General features: G+C 38.1%; 1 protein-coding gene across 5 annotated transcripts in view; it reads right to left on the reverse strand.

Annotated features, from left to right (window-relative positions):
* POU2F1 (POU class 2 homeobox 1) overlaps positions 1 to 14,075 on the reverse strand; it is a 197,004-nt gene that overhangs the window by 172,852 nt on the left and 10,077 nt on the right. Inside the window, exon 2 of one of the 5 annotated variants that reach the window (XM_025382350.1) lies at positions 3,559 to 3,757. The exons of the other annotated variants lie outside the window; for them this stretch is intronic. The gene's annotated coding sequence lies outside the window, so the exon portion shown is untranslated. The remainder of the gene's footprint in view (positions 1 to 3,558; positions 3,758 to 14,075) is intronic. 5 annotated transcript variants of the gene reach the window in all.

The following is a 14,075-nucleotide window of genomic DNA, read 5'->3' on the forward strand; positions in this document are numbered from 1 at the left end:
TAAGGTAACATATTAAGATCCTTAAAAGAAAGTTTCACTGAAGGGCACAGATTTTTTTTAAAGTTTTATTTCTGCTTTGCAAGAATATGCTCCTATTTGCCTCTCAGACTTTTTATTTTTTCTAACATTCACTACTGTTCCTGTCATAGTTGTGTTGCTTCCTAAAAGATGTTGCTAGAAGACAGTTACGTAGTATTAAGATCCCTCTCTCCAGAAACTGAAGTTGATAAAAAGGGGAGGCTTTCCTGATTTTACCTGCACTCCCCATATACAGGCTTCCAAGGCCCAAGATCTTATCCTAGAGAAGAACTTTTTAAGGAAGGTATCATATCTCCCATACATGTTCCACCAATTTAACATACATTTAGATCAGCAGTTCTCTAATTTTTGGGTGTCAGGGCTCCTGTATGCTCTTAAAGCTTACTGAAGGCACTGGGGTAGGCAGATTTCTAAGATGGCTATCCAATGATTCACAAACTCCTGCTATTTGTACCCTTGTGTAGCCCGTTCCCCTTGAGTGTGGGGTGGACCAAGTGACTTGCTTCTAATAAACAGAATGCCGAAAAAGGGATGAGATGTCACTTCTGCGATTAGGTTACAAAAGCTGTGACTCCGTCTTGCTAATACTCCTTTCCAGCTAGAACACTATCTGGCTCTTTTCATGTGCTTGCTCTGAAGCAAGCCGGAGAAGCCCACATAGCAAGGAACGGAGAGCAGCCAACTGCCAAAAAGAAACTAGGGTCCTCGGTTCGACCACCAGTAAGGAACTGAGTCCAGTCAACAACTGTGTGAGTGAGCTTGGGAGCATATGCTTCCCCAGTTGAAGCTTCAGATGAGGCTGTAGCTCTGACCAATATCTTAATTACAGTCTTATGAGGACCCAATTGAGCCATGCCCAGATTCCTGACCCACAAAAACTCTCTTCTTTTACAAGCTACCCTCTAATCTAAAATGTACCCCCAATTCCAAAGTTTCTGAGTTCACATTCTCACTCCGCTCCAGCCAATCGACTCTGTAAGCCTTTTACTACAGGAAGGACTTTTTGCTATCTCAGGTGTCCTGTGCTCAGGATTCTCAGAGACAGGATGAGTAGGAGATTGGCAATATGATTTAGAGTATAGGCAGACACGGTACAGTCTACTCTTGGTCCGTTATCCATATTTGTGGAGGGCAATATGGATAACAGGGAAAAAAAACACAAATATGGATAACAGGGAAAAAAACACAAACGGTTCTATGTAACAGCTGCTGAAATCTGGGTCCTGTACTATATTTATCAGTATGTTTGTGATAGTGGTTATGATGCTAATTACATGGGACATGTTATAATGAAGGCTGTCAATTGTGAAACTTAATTCAAGAAAGCAGTTTAGGCCAGGCATGGTGGCTCAAGCCTGTAATCCCAGCATTTTGGGAGGCCGAGGCAGGTGGATCACCTGAGGCTAGGAGTTCATGACAGCCTGGCCAACATGGCAAAACCCCGTCTCTAATAAAAACACAAAAAATAGCCGGGCATGGTAGTGGTAGCACACGCCTGTAATCCCAGCTACTGGGGAGGCTGAGGCAAAAGAATCACTTGAACCTGGGAGGCGGAGGCTGCAGTAAGCCAAGATCGCGCCACTGCACTCCAGACTGGGCGACAAGAGCAAGACTCCGTCTCAAAAAAAATAAAAATTTAAAAAATTAATTTATACCTGTTCATATTTACTTTTTCACTTTGAGAGTTCCAAGTCATTAAAAGGTTTGAAGATAAGAAATAGCTTACATAAACTGACAGATTCCAATGTGCCAGCAATGTGCTCAACAATTTATATACATTATCTCACTAAATCCTAAACAGCTACATGAGGAAGGACTTTTACAGTTAACTTCTCAGAGCCGAGATTTTCTTAAGTGCCTAAAACAATGCCTAATACAATAAGCACTGAAATATTTGTTGAAGGAATAAAGCTACTGGTCAGTTATTGAAACATTAACCTGTCAGATTCCTAGACCAGTATTCTTAATTACCATGCAATAACATCCCAAGTTAAAATATACAACAGAGACATGAGTAGAAAGAGATGAGCATACAGTTAGATAGTGGCACTAAATAACCGTAGATTCTGTCTCAATTAGTAGACACTTGCTGAAAATTCAACTGAGCTAAATAAAGATAGAATTCATTTTGAGAAACAAAGGAAATAAGAAAGAAAGAGAAGTGAGAGAGGCAGGTGAAAGGAGCGGGGAGGGAGAGAGGGAGAATGAGAATACACGTATGTCTGTATACACTATGTATGATTAACAGTTTTTTGAATTTTGCCCATACATATACAGATACAGCATTTACCCTATGCAAAAGGAGACATTATAAACACATTACTATATCTGAAGTATCATTTTCATAGCAAGGCTGTGAGTTACAAACTCTGGAAGATTCTTCATTTCTTGTCACTTTGCTACTAAAAACAACATCTCACAATATGGAAAGTTTCACCCATATAAACAGGTTAAGTTGTGACTCCTGATTTGGGCTAATTTTACATGAAAGGTAAATAGGTAAAATTATGCCATGGAAGAAAGGATATATTTGCTTCTCTCAACTATCTCAGGGCAAAATCTTGTCAATTCTATAGCTGGATCATCCTGTGAGATGTGCTCAAACACTTAGTGTTTCAATGCGTCACCATGGTGAGAAAGCTGGTCTTAGAGTCTTTCTGTGATCTGGGTTTCTTACACCATCTGTTTTTCAAGTACTAGCTTTATAGCTTTGCAGAATTATCAAGGGCAATCGGCTCTTCTATGTGTCTGTAACAGGAAACACACACACTTTCCAAACGTATCCACTTCCTCTTGGTTCTCTTCTATCCTCTGCTCATAGTGCTGAAATTTTCATGCACAGTATTTATGTTTTGACTGTCACTAAACAGGCTGAACAACTCAGAACTGATTGTAGCCTTGCAAACTTTGAAAAACAAAAGTATTAATATTGGTGCTTCTTAAACCATAATTAATGTGCACAATTACTTAATAAAAGTGTAAGTGAACAAGCAGCACTTGGATGCCTCATCATCTTTAAAAATATTTTAGCACCCAACAGGTAACTTAGGTCCAAAATCCTGATAAAAGCAATTGGCAATAACAAAGCATTTCTACCATAAATATCGTCCTTAACCAAAGCATTGTTTTAGGCACTTAAGAAAACCTAGGCTCTGAGAACTCTAAAAATCCTTCCTCATATAGCTGTGTTTGTGATTAAATTAGATAATGTATTCTTCCTTTAGTCAACTAGAGTTAGCATTAAAACTGGAATCAAAACTCTTAAATTATTTTTAACACCACCACTTTCCAGTTATGTTAACTTTTTGAAATTACCTAACTTCCTTGTACCTGTTTTGTACACCTATAAAACACATAACAATGATGCCTACATCATAATGTGGATGTGAAGATTAAATGAGACAATTCATGTAAAACATTAAAACAGTGCTTAGCATACCAAATGGGCTTAATAGCTGTTAATTAATATGGCTAATATTATAAACAAGCAAGGACAGTGATAAAAATAAACTGGAAAACTTGTTATTTTATATTGTGCAGAACCATTCCATCTTAAGCTAATACAAGTTGTATGCTGATTAATTCTTCATCACATGCAACAAATCGTGCTGCCAACTTCTTTATCCACTGAAAAATTGCTTTCAAATTCTCGAAACAGCATCACTTCACTAGGTGAAGTAACATTTTGCTGGCATCACTGTTTATAGCCCAGTAGTAGCTAGAATCAAGGTTCCTGATTAATTCCTTCCTCTTACAACAAAATATTTAGTTATTTCACCTGGCTCTAAAAAAAAAAGATTCTACAGACCTCTTTTGAGTCATGCCCTTAAGAAGACAAATAGGTTATAATAAGAGAAGACATAATTCCGCTAAGGGTATTGCTTTACAATGGCAAACGAGAGGAAGATGTGTAAAATAGGAGAGGAGACCTATCTCTTGGGTGAGAACTTTTTCAGACAATTTCTTTATTGTTATTTATTTATTTACTTATTTTTTTGAGACGGAGTTTCGCTCTTGCTGCCCACGCTGGAGTGCAATGGTGCGATCTCAGCTCATGGCAAACTCCGCCTCCCGGGTTCAAGCGATTCTCCTGCCTTGGCCTCCTGAGTAGCTGGGATTACAGACATGCACCACCACATCAGGCTAATTTCGTATTTGTAGTAGAGACAGAGTTTCTCCATGTTGGTCAGGCTAGTCTCAAACTCCCAACCTCAGGTGATCCACCCGACTCGGCCTCCCAAAGTGCTTGGATTACAGGCGTGAGCCACCGCGCTCGAACTTTTCAGACAATTTCACTATACAACAAGGAGTCCCCAAAGCAAAAGTTTCAGAGAAGTTGGGTTCTGAATGGATTTCCACATAGAAATAATGTTGAAAAACCTCTAGAGAAGGGCTTCAAACCAACTGTAAAAGGTGAACTTCATTGGGACACCAAAGGTATATATTAAAGATGTTTGTGCAGAAGCACAAGGAAAAGTGCATTAAAACAATAGATTTTCAGTTATCTAGGAAACACTTATCTTGGAAGAAACTAACAGTTTCCACACAAGCTTAGTCCTGTGTGTTAAATCAGGAACAGCAGGAATCCCTTCTCTACCTGCTTCATTATCTTAAATATTTTTTCCACCTTTAAAGTAGTAAAATTACCCGCAAGTATATAAAAAACACTTCCTCAATTACCTCTAAAACAATGGCCAGTATTCAACTCTACTCTTTTCTCTAATATTTTAATTTTTTCATTGCCCTACCAAAACATAACATTTTGTAACTCTTCATCCTTTTGTTTTATATCGAACTTAAAAGGTTTTGTCTTTACAGCAGAGGCTTTTAGTCAGGGTTCATATCTTCACAGTCCTTATTCTACATGAATTGACTATTCATACACTTTGACTACTGGGGTATTTGTTATTTACTACTAATGTCTAAGAGAACTTGATATAGTAAGAAAAATTATCCCTCTATGTGCCATATAGGCTAATACTTTTCTACCATATATTGTTAATTTTATTTGTAGAGTCTTTCAGAAGGTAGAACCGTAAATATTTTATATAGTTAAATCTACCAATCTTTTCCTTTTATGGCATTTGAGTTGTGTCATGTCAAAAAGCCTTTCCATAAAGTCTTACTCATAGCTTAAAGACAAAAAAAAAAAAAAAATCTTTCCATCCCTAAAACTAAATTATTTGTATTTTTGTCTTAGTATTTTTCTGAGTTTTTCTTTGAACAGTCAAATCTTTAATCTATCCACCATTCTTTTTTGTGTATGGTGTAAAGTACAACCCTGACATACATTTTCTTCTTTTTTTCAAATGGATGGCCAACTGTTCCAACACCATGTGGCCCTTCTACCTACAATGTCAATTTCAATCATTCCAAGCACCTAAACTCTAGCTTAATGCAGAGAGGAAACTTTCATGTTTGCATTTAAGTAATCACTTTTCAAGTATATTGTTCAAGGGGCTATGTATTCTTCTTTTAGCATTCCCAGCACCTGCTAGAATGAGCATAAAAGTGAGGGTTGGGGTAGGAGTATCAAATTTGACTACAATGTCAAAATATAACCACTAAGCCACCAAAGCAGTTTACAATGTGCATGTGTACCTGCGGTATGAATTAAAATTACCCCTTGAACTGCTGCCCATGGACAGCACTTTCAGGTATGTTCTTTTACTCTTGTAAAGCAGTGGCATCTATACCAGATAAGCACTGTATTTATTATAACTAGGAGTTAACTATGTCTTGATAACATGGCAAATAAGGACATGGGGAGTGAAGATTCACAAATATTCCAAATTTAAACTGTATCTCTTTATTTAAAAATACTTTTAAAGTAGACTATTCAATCTAGTGTTCTCTTTCTGTCAGCTGACAAATGGTATGTCAGAAAAAGAACACTAGGTTAAATGACTGAATGACTGAAATTAACATTTTTGGTAGCAGGGACAGGTAGTGTTGGGACAGTTGGCTGTTCATTTGGGAGGAGAAAGTCTTGTCAGGGTTACACCTTACACCATACAAAAAAAAGAATGGTGGAGAAAAGATTAAAGATTTTTAGAGTGTGTGCCCGGATTCAGAATAGGAAAGGGGAGCCTAAAGAACAAAACTTTTCAGGATGTGCCCTGCACTGTTTAGGGTAAAGTACACTGTAGCCAGCCATCTAGACTAGTCTCCCTGAACAACATGAAAATCTTATCGCTCTACCTTCAATGATGTGTACCAACAAATATAATTTCAAACCCAACGCAACCCAGTATTTACTCTGAAAACATTTCTTGATAACCTACACTATGCCAATAACCTTGTACTAACTGTGAACAAAACAGGTATTTATGGAAGATTGCCTAAAGAATATGCAGTATCTCCATTCTTCTAATTATTCCAAAATCTTTTCCCGTTTTAGGTCAGACCATTTTGAATAGTCCTCACCCAATATCCTCATCTCCCACCATTTAACTGCCTTAATGAAGGTGGTCTGGTATGATGCATTTGGCCTATAGAGGGGCATTCTGAAATTGGTTAGTGTGTCCACAGTAGGAAGGCTATTGAGGGCACCGTTTATTACATTACATAGGGTCCTGTTTATAAGGCCTCTGAGGAGAAGTCTCCTTCTGATCTTAGTACCAGGAATTGTTGTGCTTTTCTTAAAAGTTTGTTTTCAAGTTTTATGGGCATAAATTGACCAAGTTTTCCTTGTTTGCATCATCTGCTAAGAAGTTTACAGAAGTATTTGGGCCCTATTGGAAGTAAATATTAGATTTTTATATTAAGTCTTTTATATTTTTATTTTGCATTTCTTGCTATATAGTTTATGAATCTCTATAAACCACGTTAAATTTTTAAGGGGGAAACAAAATGAAACAAATAAATAAATGGATAAAATTTACATTAATGCATCTCAAAAAAATTTTTTTTAATTTAAGGGATCAGAAAAAAGGTCACACAAGAAGTCAAGGGAGAAGGATTTTAAGAATATACAGGCTGGGCGTGGTGGCTCACACCTGTAATCTCAGCACTTTGGGAGACCAAGGCGGGCAGATCACTTCAGGTCAGGAGTTCGAGACCAGCCTGGCCAACACAGTGAAACCCCATCTGCGCTAAGAATGCAAAAAAATTAGCCGGGCATGGTGTCACACACCTATAATCCTAGCTACTCGGGAGGCTGAAGCAGAATTGCTTGAACCCTGGAAGCGGAGGTTGAAGTGAGCCGAGATCACGCCACTGCACTCCTGCCTGGGCGACAGAGCAACACTCTGCCAAAAACAAAACAAAACAAACAAAAAAATACTTATATGGATTTAAAAAAAAAAAAACCAGTAACTCAATTAACTGGAAGAACGGGGGAAGGGGAATTAAGGACAAAAGAGGAAAGAAAAATGGAAGAATGCCCCCAAATAATGTATTTGCAGAAATTAGACAAATGGTAGTACAAAATGACTTTGTGTAAACCTAGTCAAGCTTACCATGTAAGTCACAAAATATTTACAAACACTTCTTATTCCACAGACATCACTCAAAATGGTAAAAATAACATACTGACAGTTGAAAAAGAAAATACAAAAATTACTTGATAAAAATTGCCAAAGCGTACCAGAAAAACAAAAAAGACCAACAGGACTGTTACTGTAACCTGTTTCTTTTCTGAGCTCTTTCCTCACCCATCCCAAATAGTAGGAAAAAAACTTATGTATGCAACAATCTGAATCTATTAACCTCTCAACATTCTAAATAATCCAGCAGAAAGTCTAGGTAGGCATTTACACTCCACAACACACACAAGTATGTTCTCACTAGATAGCCTCTCTCCATTAAGGTCACTGTCATCTTCCCTCACCACCGAGACTTTACAACGCTGTCACTGCTGTATGTTAACCCTAGTTCACAAGTATTATCACCATCGAGCCATCTCTACTCAGAAGTTAAATACTTTCCTCCTTATTGTCAGCTTCCTTAAATTTCTTGCTCCCCATGTCCCAGATAACTCCAAGCTTGTCAGGAGGTTAGGTGAAATCCAGCACTGAAAATATTTCAGGATTAGTCTTATGATTTCCAAGTCCTTGTGTAGAAAATAAACCCCTAGACTGCTAAAACTGTATTATCTTTCCATTTCTCCTTTATCCCTACCTCTCATATATTTGACTTAAAAATTAAAATGCCTTTAGAGAAAGCAGAGTTAAAAAAAAAAAAAAATGCTCACTCCAGTTCTCTGCTAAGAGAAACATTTTTGTGCAAGAGTAGGGTATGACTCTCCAGGACCACAGTGCCACAGCTGACCCATCCCTGCCCAGACTCTGCAACCATCCCCTCTCTATAAATGAACAGCTAATAGTGGGCTGCAAGTAAAACATGTGACTACCAACAGGTAGACTGATTCAAGCTCCACGTGCATCCCTAAGCTACTTCTCCAAAGAGGTATAGGAATTAGCTGCCGGGAAGGAGGTGGGTCAGGTACACATGGAAAGAGAATATTTAAGAAGTCATAAATTTTCAGGAAAACTACAAATATTCTGAAATGGCCAAAACAGGAAAAATAAATCATTGTCGTACATTTGAAAACAATGATTTATTTTTGTTTTCAATGATAAAATATTTTATATTTAATAAAATTTAGTAAGATTTAATTTAATAAAAATTTATGTCAGCCGGGCGTGGTGGCTCAGGCCTGTAATCTCAGCACTTTGGAAGTCTGAGGCAGGTGAATCAAGAGGTCAGGAGTTCAAGACCAGCCTAGCCAAGATGGTGAAACCCCATCTCTACTAAAAATACAAAAATTGGCCAGACATGGTGGCAGGTGCCTGTAATCCCAGCTCCTCAGGAGGCTGAGGCAGAGAATGGCTTGAACCCGGGAGGTGGAGGCTGCAGTGAGCTGAGATTACACCACTGCACTCCAGCCTGGGCAACACAGCAAGAGTCTATCAAAAAAAAAAAAAGATGTCCAACTTAAGAGTAAAAACATTAAAATTAAAGCAATGAGGTGTTTTTCATCAACATAGGAAAAATTTAAAAGACTAATAGTTAACAGTGCTGGAGAAACTGACACCATTAAATACTGTAGATAAAAAATATAGAGTGGTACTAAAAGCAACCTGACAACATGTACAAAATTTTTAAATGTGTATATTCTGTTAAAGAAAGTTTTTGGGAGACTACTATTTTGGACTAGCCTCCTCCACTAGGTTCCAGCAGAAGAGCCCAAACCAGTATTTGGTTTTCTGTTCCTATATCAATTCACTTAGGATTACGGCTTCCGGCTCCATCCATGTTGCTGCAAAGAACATAATTTCATTAAAATGTTTATTTAAATGGGTGAACTAAAGAATAGAGAGCCATGGGGGAAAAACGGCAAGTATATAACAGGATATGCACTATGACTCCTTTTTTAAAAACTATGTGTACATGCATGACAAAAGCATGCACATCTAAACGTGGACATCTGCCTGCAACACATGGGAACAAATCCCAGGAAATGGGCTCAATCACTAAACCAGTCTCGTACTGGTCCTGATAGCATTATGTAACTAGCATTATGTAACTACTAAGATGTGATTCCAACAGCATAACCAGGCAATGGTTTTGCCACTATAGTCTAATTGCCTGAAATCATACCATGATTTTTTCCAGCAACACTCATAAATTGGTAATTTATCTTAGACTATAGTGATGTTGAAGATGTCACTCACAACATGAGAGCTTTTTCAACAATTCCTTTCTAAATAATGATGATTGGCGTATGAGTGTTCATGTATAAAACAGTCTGCCAAAACAGCATTCTCCTTGGCCAGAGCATGAAGCAGCAAGCACTCGGCGGGAGGGAAAGCACTATGAAGAGGAAGGTGAGGGGACTTAGCAATGAATGTAGTGTAAAAGAAAAATTGAGAAACAAACAGCATTAACAATTCAATAAGGTGATGCAGGGCATGATTAAACAAGGTGTGTATGACTGGAAACCAACGCCATGAAATAGCTGACTTCTCATTAGACACAATAATCAACTGTTATGTTTCCTCAACTGAAAGCTACAGCCTTAGTTTAGTAACAGCTTGGTAGGGGGGAAAGGAAGTAGTTGGTAAAAAGTGGTAAACAAACCCACCTTTTTGCATAATTTGCTTGCATATTAAGTCACAACTCATTTGAGAACACTGAAATATCTTAAATTATGTTTTTATCAAAATAACATGTAAACAAAGTAAATCCTAATTTTCTATTTCACCAACTGGGTGACAAAAAAATATAAATGCTGCTCCAGATGAAAATTATCCCAAGGTTAACATGTGCAATTAGCTTCAGTTTCACATTTATTTGTTTTAACAGACAGGGTATTGCTCTGCCATCCTGGCTGGAGTACAGTAGCACAATCACAGTTCATCACAGCCTGGAACTCCTGGGCTCAAGAGGTCCTCCTGCTTCCGCATCCGGAGTAGTTAGGACTATAGGCAAGTACTACCACGCTTGGCTAGTATTTTAAATTTTTTGCAGAGAGAGGGTCTCGCTATGTTGCCCAGGCCAGTCTCAAACTCATGGTCTCAAGCAATCCTCCCACCCCAGCCTCCCAAAGTGCTGGCATTACAGGCATGAGCCGCCATGCCTACCCTAAAATACAATTCTTAACAAAAACCCAAAATGTTCAGAATTTATGGGTTTCCAGGATCAGCAGTTTGCATACAACCAACTTCAAAAACACAGTCAGCACCTAGAAATCCTGAAAGCTAAGTTAACATTAGATCTGATAATCAATTGTCTGTGTCTCCAAAATGCAATACAGAGATAAGAATGCACACTTGATTCTAGTGCACACAATCTGGACCTGGGAACTGTACAAAGCACCGAGGTTAAACTCAGCATAACAGCTGTTAAATCTATAGATCCTAACAGTGGAAATTCTGCAATCCCAATTCCACTTGATATATTTTTCATCATTCTACTGGCTTGAAGCAGAAATTAATGGGTAAGAGCCTGATGATCTTAACTGCCTACTGCCATAATCAAAACAGAAACCTAGGTGTGTCACTTAGCCTCTTTAAGCCTCGGTTTCCTAACCTAAAAGATGGGGTAACAATATACACCCCCATGGGGGTCACTGTAATTAACATAAATGCGTGTAAAGCACTTAGTACAATAACTGGCACAAAATCTTGATAAATTTTATCGCTGTTGTTACTAGGAATCAATGTATTTATTGAAAAGTATGGATTATCATCCATAATTTCCAACTGTGGACTTGTCACTAAAAAGTACAAAGATCATGCAAATAGCCTCATAATATGAAAATCATCTTCGGCTCTTCAGCTAAATCTCATTCTTACCGAATCAGCTATGCTGAACTTTGGTTCTTTGAAAGTTCTGTGTTTTCATTAGTTTCAAGAATTGTATGTGCAGTCATGCATCACTTAACGGCGGTATGTCATTAGACGTTTTTGTCATTGTGTGATCACAGAATGTACTTACATAAACCCAAATGGTATAAGCCTACTATATACCTAAACTATATGGTATAGCCTGTTGCTCCTAGACTATAAACCTGTACAGCATATTATTCTACTGTTGTACTGCAAGCATCCTAACACAATGGTAAGTATTTGTGTATTTAAAAATATCTAGGCCAGGCACAGTGGCTCACATCTGTAATCCCAGCACTTTGGGAGGCCAAGCCAAGAGGACTGCTTGAGTCCAGGAGTTCAAGACCAGCCTGGGCAACATGGCAAAACCCCGTCTCTATTAAAAAAAAAAAATTAGCTGGACATGGGTACGTGTGCCTGTGGTACCAGCTCCTCAGGAGGTTGAGGTGGGATGATCACCTGAGCCCTGGAAGGTAGAAGCTGCAGTCAGCTGTGACTACACCACTGCACTCCAGCCTGGGTGACAGAGCGAGATCCTATTTTAAAAAAATAATAATAATTAATTAAATAATTAAAAAATAAAAATATTTAAACATAGAAAAAGTACAGTTAAAAACATGGTATAAAAGATTTAAAAATGGTACACCTGTAGAGGGCATTACCTGAATGGGCTTGCAAGACTGGAAGTTGCTTTGGGTGAGTCAATGAATGAAGAGTCAGTGAATGTGAAGGCCTATGGCATTACTGTACACTTTAAAAACACTATATACTTAGGCTACACTAAATTTATAAGAAAAACATGTCTGTGTTCAATAATAAATTAACTAGCTTACTGTAACTTTTTTTTTTTTTTTTTTGAGATGGAGTCTCACACTCTGTCACCCAGGCTGGAGTGCAGTGGCACGATCTCAGCTCACTGCAACCTTCACTTCCCAGGTTCAAGCAATTCTCCTGCCTCAGCCTCCCAAAGAGCTGGGATTATGGGCGTGTGCCACCACACCCAGCTAATTTTTGTATTTTTTGTAAAGGCGGGGTTTCACCACGTTGGCCAGGCTGGCCTTGAACGCCTGACTTTAGGTGATCCACCCACCTCAGCCTCCCAAAGTGCTGGGATTACAGGCCCGAACCACTGCGCTGGGCCTACTGTAACTTTACTTTATAAGCTTTAAAAATGTTAAAAACTTTTTGAGTCTTATAGTAACAGTTTCAAACATATTGTATAGCTGTATTAAAAAAAGTTTTCCTTATATCCTTATTCTATAAGCTATTTTCTATTTAAATTTTTTAATTTTTTACCTTTTAAATGTTTTTGTTAATAACTAAGACACAAACACACACATCAGCCTAGGCCTACACAGGGTCAGGATCATCACAATGTTACTAGGAGATAGGAATGTTTCAGTTCTGTTATAATCTTATGGGACTGCCATTGTATACTGGTCCATAGACTGAGAAGTCATTATGCAGTACGTGATTGCACAGCTGACCCTTGAACAAAATGGGTATGAACTGTGTGGGTCCACTTAAATCAGGTTTTTTCAATCACATGCAAATTAAAAATACAGAATTCATGGCATGCAAACAGTTCATATTCACAGGGGCACTGAGGCCCAGGGCCCAGGCACACTTTTCACATACTCGGGTTCCACAGGGCCTACTGCAGGACTTAAGCATGTGCAGATTTTGATATTGGTGTGGGGAGGGGCGGGCATGGGTGGGGAATCCTGGAACCAACCCCCTTGTGGTATGCCCCTGTGTATAATGAGGGATGTCTGAGATGTCTGCATAGTGTTCCCCTTGCTCAGAACATGTTCAATTCCACTTCTCACTCCCAGGCCTTGAACTGATAAATTCCTATTCATCTTTCACATCTAAGTGTAAACATGATATCCTCAGAGAGCCCCTTCCCAAATCCTCTTGTCCAGATTAGCAGTCCCCACCTTATGCTCCTGGAGTACTTCAAACCTCCCATATTCTACTCATTAAACTATGACCAGTGTTATTTAATATATGATTTCTCCAATAGACCAATATACACTTTGAGAGGACAGAGATGGTATCTTATTCATTATTCTATCACCTGTGCTCAGTATATTATAAGGAGCAGAAGCTCTATAAATATTTGTTGAATTAAATGAATGAAAAAACTGGCCATATTGGTTCATCATAATCCAGTTTTTATTCACACTGAATACCACAATTCTTGATAAGCGTACTACCTTTGTTCATTCGCATTCTAATAGGATGTTTCAAGTTTAAAGTCTAAATCCCATCTTAAAATTTAGCTCTCCTACTAGGACAGAACCAAGCTTATCATGTTCTATATATTTAATAAATGCTCAGGTAAGCCGAACTGATCAAAATACCTATTATATTTACTGATCTTCACCCAAAAGATGTTTTTGAATAATTCCAGTTTAAAAAGAAAAAAAAAAAAGTATGAAAACTATTTATCTAGCCCAGTCCATAATTTTACCAGTAAGAATCCTACGGGTTGGAAAAGTTTAGTGATTTATTCAGGATCAGAAAGCTATTATAGTTCATGCTAAAAGCAGAATAAGGAACCAAGTCTCCTAATTCTCAGTCTGTCTTTCCAGTATAGGGCCGTTCTGGTGCATTAATTGAAAACCATTATTCAAGGTATGTTAAGCAATAAATAATCTTGAAGTGCAACAAGTAATCATTTAATGTTATCAAATCACC

The sequence above is a fragment of the Theropithecus gelada genome, chromosome 1 (genome assembly GCF_003255815.1).
Source record: "Theropithecus gelada isolate Dixy chromosome 1, Tgel_1.0, whole genome shotgun sequence".
Lineage (NCBI taxonomy): Eukaryota > Metazoa > Chordata > Mammalia > Primates > Cercopithecidae > Theropithecus > Theropithecus gelada.